Below are 4,960 nucleotides of genomic sequence, written 5' to 3'. Positions count from 1 at the left end.
TTTACCGGCGGCCTGACTCTCTCCCCTTTATTACTTCCTACGCACTTTTTTCTTTGCATTCGTAACAAGATTTTCATGGCGCATTACCTGATTATCGCCGTGACTATGAGATTCTCCTGTAGCTGTACATGATGTTCCGTTCAAGATTTGCATATTTTAGAGCACTCTGGGATTGCCACCTCGTGGTTGTAAAAACTGAAGTATCCTGTTGCTGCAGACGTTCATCCTTCATGATATTCATAATTTAATGGCATCCTAAATTTGTGAGGTGCGGTGTAAAACCCAGAAGAGTATTGTAGCTGGAGATGTGACTCTTTCTAAGGCTTAAGCACTTAATGCTGCACTCTGGGCTTTGTCAGCGCGTGGTTTCAAACGTAGAGCTCTCCCGAAGCTGGGCATGTTGCACTTTCAAAGATTTGCATTATGTATGTGCCACGCGTGGATCTGATAATAGGATAAAGTAGTTGTTGGCGCTACTAAAAGATTTGCACAACGCATGCTTGCAACACTTTATGTTTGCAAGCCGTCTTTTGAAAAAGTAAAGGACTCCTGTAGCTGGAGAAGTTACTTTTTGAATTATGTGCATAATTATTTCGGCCCTCTAAGCTTGCCAGTATGTTGTTTGTAACATAGAACAGTCTTCTAGCTGTAGATATTACTCTTTCAAATATCTGCATAATTTATTAGGCACTCTCAAGTTGTCACAGTGTGGTTGGCCTTGTATATGTTACTTTCGAGGATTTGCATAATTTATGCAGCACTATGAGTTTGGGGTGGTTTTAAATATATCGGATTTGTGTTGCTGTTACTCTTTCACAGATTTGCATAATTTATGCCACTCATGAGGTTGCAAAAATAGAATAAAGATGTGAAGAGATGCGAAAATAGAATAAAGATGTAATTGTTACTCTAAGGTTTGCCAATGTGTGCGCCGCTCTGCGCGGGAGGACCTGCTCTTTTAAGGCCCCTGTGGCATGCACTGAACACGGCTTGTTAAAAGGAAAACACCTCTGCAGGGGTCACGCGCTACTGAAGGACGCGCGCTGAGGGAGGACTCTGTGTACCTGAACCCCTGGAGCCCACAAGCACACCGGTGCAGTGACGTGATCACCCGCCGTCAGGCTCCCACCTGAGTTAATCACCTGGTTGAATTTAGGGTTTCGCAGTAGCACAACAGCCGTCATTACTGGCTTATATGCCAGTATGTGGTTTGTAACATAGAACAGTCTTGTAGCTGTAGATATTACTCTTTCAAATATCTGCATAATTTATTAGGCTCTCTAAAGTTGTCAGCGTGTGGTTGTCCTTGTATATGTTACTTTCGTGGTTGTGCTGCTTACATAGGAATACCTTCGATCACGGGGATGAAGACAACTTTCTGATTTATTTTCAGTTTATTTGCTTCTGATGTAAAAGAATATAGCAAACGCAAATAACAATTACTTAAGAAAAGAGTGTCCTCTTACCAGAGTTCGTGAAAGCAAAGGAAGGGGTTTGCCAAAGTCAAACTCACTCTCTACTACTCTCTACTACTCACTCTCTACTATTCTCTACTACTCACTCTCTACTTCTTACTCTCTACTACTCACTCTCTACTACTCACTCTCTACTACTCTCTACTTCTCACTCTCTACTTCATACTCTCTACTACTCTCTACTCACTCTCTACTACTCTCTACTACTCACTCTCTACTACTCTCTCTCTACTACTACCTACTCTCTACTACTCATTCTCTACTACTCTCTACTCTCTCTCTACTACTCACTCTCTACTTACTAACTCTCTACTACTCACTCTCTACTACTCTCTACTCACTCTCGACTACTCTATACTACTACTCACTCTCTACTACAGTCTACTCTCTACTACCTACTCTCTACTACTCACTCTCTACTACTCACTTTCTACTATGCTCTACTACTCTCTACTCACTATCTACTACTCTCTACACTCTACTCTCTACTACTCACTCTCTACTTACTCATTATCTACTACTCACTCTCTACTACTCTCTACTCACTCTCTACTACTCACTCTACTACTAACTCTCTACTTCTCTCTACTACTCACTCTACTACTCTCTGCTACTCACTCTATTACTCTCTACTACTCACTCTCTACCACTCTACTACTCACTCTTTACTACTCACTCTCTACTACTCACTCCACTACTCTCTACTACTCTCTCTCTACCACGCTCTACTATTCACTCTCTACTACTCACTCTCTACTACTCACTCTCTACTACACCCTACTCCTCACTCTCTACTACTCACTCTCTACCTCTCTCTCTACTACTTTCTACTCTCTACCTCTCTACCGCTCTACCTCTACCTCTCTACACCTCTACCTCTCTCTACGCACGCACATATATATATATGCATTTATATATATGTATGTGTATATATAAACATACATAAACATATATATATACACATCTGCATATCTATATAAATACAAATATAAACGCATGCATACATATACGCATACATATGCATGTTATGTAAATGAAAGTTTGAAAACCACTAATAAAAGCAAAGCTAAAAAGCCACCTAATACAAACAGAATTGCTTTACCGTAAACGAGGGCGAGGGGCAAGACCTATTGCATTTTCAACGCTTGTTTTAAATTTAGAGATTGCTTATTTCTTTTTCCAGGGCAATAAAATTCTGATGCGACCCAGGTGGGACTTGAACCCACAATCCCCAGCTCCGGAGGCTGATGCCTTATCCATTAGGCCACTGGGCCAGCTGCAGAACGGAATGGGTATAGGAAGTCTCATGGCTACTCAGCGTACGCTCGCGCTGAACGGAAGCTGAGGAGGATCAGATGGAAACGAGGGCTTCCCGCAGGTAACCCCAGCGAAATGAAGGGGAGCGCCGGGTTCCCTAACCCAACGGATGTGCTTTGGACTCCGAGCGGCCAGGACCCTGCTGCAAAGAGCCATGGAGGCTGCCGAACACGTCGCCCGTTCGCCTCCCGTACCCAATGCCTGGACAAGGGCTAGTGAACACGGTGCCTCTCCCCTCGCAGAGGGGCCCTCCTATCCCACGCACACTCGAGAGGACATCAATTAAAGTTACTCTGATCTACTGACTACTTCTGCCGTTTTCACTTTCTAATTCTCTGTTCTGACCGCTATGGGGAACTACAGATCCCGGGGTGCACTTCGGCAAGTTTTGAGCCATGCCTGGAGCGAATGCGCACGGAGCATGCTCTGTACGGAGACATCCTCTTCACGAATGGATTACTAGGTGACGCGCACGGCCCCCTTGTGTCAAGGGTTCAGTTCCCAGTCAACATTCTGATGCGCTTATTGATGTTACGTATTACAGGGCCCCGCAGCCCCCGGGGGGGGGGGGGGGGGGCACGCTCCAGGGGCCCCCTCACTCTAAGCGCGGAGGGAGACGGCAGCACCTGCAAGCACGCCTCTTCAGCCTCCCCAAGTCCCCATAAATTAAATTGTGCGCGCACGACATGGTCACGGCCTCTAAGCCTCCGAGTCTCCCCTCTCTTTCTGTCTCGATCCTCAGTTAGTGAGGGTTCCCTGTGAAATGGATCCAAAAAAGAATAACATTTTTGCTGGAAACGTTGTCTTTTTCTGACACAGGTGCAGCCTCCGGGTGGAGAGAAATAAAACATTCCAAATGTGAAAAATAAATAACTAATTAAAGCAAGACAGAGTGGTTGCAAGGTGTCCAGATTGATTTATTTACACCTAAACACATTAGCGCCTCTTTACAGTGTTTGCCAGTGGAGTGATACTTTTGTTTTCTCCTCTCTCTTTGAACAACATTGTTTTCCCTGTGTGGGAAAGTGCTCCATTCCTGGAGGAACTAAAATACCTGCTTGATCGGTGAATTGGAAAACAAAATGTGAATAGCGAATGTGTGTTTACGAATGTGGTCTTTTTAAACCATACTGCCTAGGACGCGCGCTGAAAAGTTAGTCCTCCGTACCTGCTTTGTCTTCTTCTAGAGTTACGAATTGTTTTTAAAATTGACAGCAAAGTGTTTTTAGATTAATTATTCGTTGCTATATTGCATTGCTGCCCTTTTGTACTATTACTACTATTGTCAGCTTTCCTGCTCCGCCCACTCCCCGTTCCACCACGGGCTTTCCCGTTTGTTTGTGGAGGGAGATTGCGGAAGAATTCTGGTTGGTTGCTTGGTGGGGAGGCGGGGTATCATTGGGCTTGCGGGCACGTGATCCTTTTGCAGGCTTTATCATTCATGCCTGTTGACCCATGCAGCGGACGCACGCAGGGGGCGTGCCGAAGGCAAGCCCGTCTGCGCCTGTCCGCGGCCGACCGGGGCTAGGGGCCAGAACCCCTGCCCCTCTGTCTTTTCCAAGGTCCCAAAGGTTAGTCTACACCTCGCCACAACTTGCACTACGGCCGATCTGCCATGCTGATTGCGTTCTCTTAGCTGTTGATAACGCTTTTGCCCACACCTGTTCGGGGGCTCATTGTTCCTTCTCCTTGATCCACCCTTTGGAGTATGACTGCAGAACAACCACGATTTTTGAAAATACTGTTCCTAAGTTCCGCTTCTTAAGTTTAAACTGTCTCTCCCTCCCTAAGCATAAAAGTTTCATCTTTGACCTCCTTTTGGAGGATTCGCCAGATGCCTTCTTTTTAACTGAGACCTGGCTTCACGACAGTTCTGGGCCTGATATAGCTACTGCTCTTCCTTCCAATTACGCCATTGCCAGATTGGACAGAACCACTGGGATAGGGGGGGGATTGCTGTTATATATAAACATTCTTTTCAATGCAATTTAGAATCTGTCAATCTTCCTAACTGTGAAGCCGCATTATTCAAACTTATACTTACTCCTAAACTTTCCTTCTCAGGGCTTTTGATTTATCGCCCTCCAGGTCCCTCCTCATTGTGGTCGGCTACTTTGCCTGGTCTGGTATCTTCCCTGCTTATGACATCTACTAACTTTTCCTTACTT

At 45.2% G+C, this 4,960-nt stretch overlaps 1 non-coding gene across 1 annotated transcript; it reads right to left on the bottom strand.

Annotated features, from left to right (window-relative positions):
• Positions 1-2,676: 2,676 nt before the first annotated feature.
• Positions 2,677-2,749, bottom strand: TRNAR-CCG (transfer RNA arginine (anticodon CCG)). The gene has a single exon. It is a non-coding gene; the product is annotated as a tRNA-Arg (tRNA).
• Positions 2,750-4,960: the final 2,211 nt, after the last annotated feature.

Source organism: Triturus cristatus, chromosome 4_1 (assembly GCF_964204655.1).
Source record: "Triturus cristatus chromosome 4_1, aTriCri1.1, whole genome shotgun sequence".
Classification (NCBI taxonomy): Eukaryota; Metazoa; Chordata; class Amphibia; order Caudata; family Salamandridae; genus Triturus; species Triturus cristatus.
This window is presented reverse-complemented; position numbering and strand designations above follow the sequence as displayed.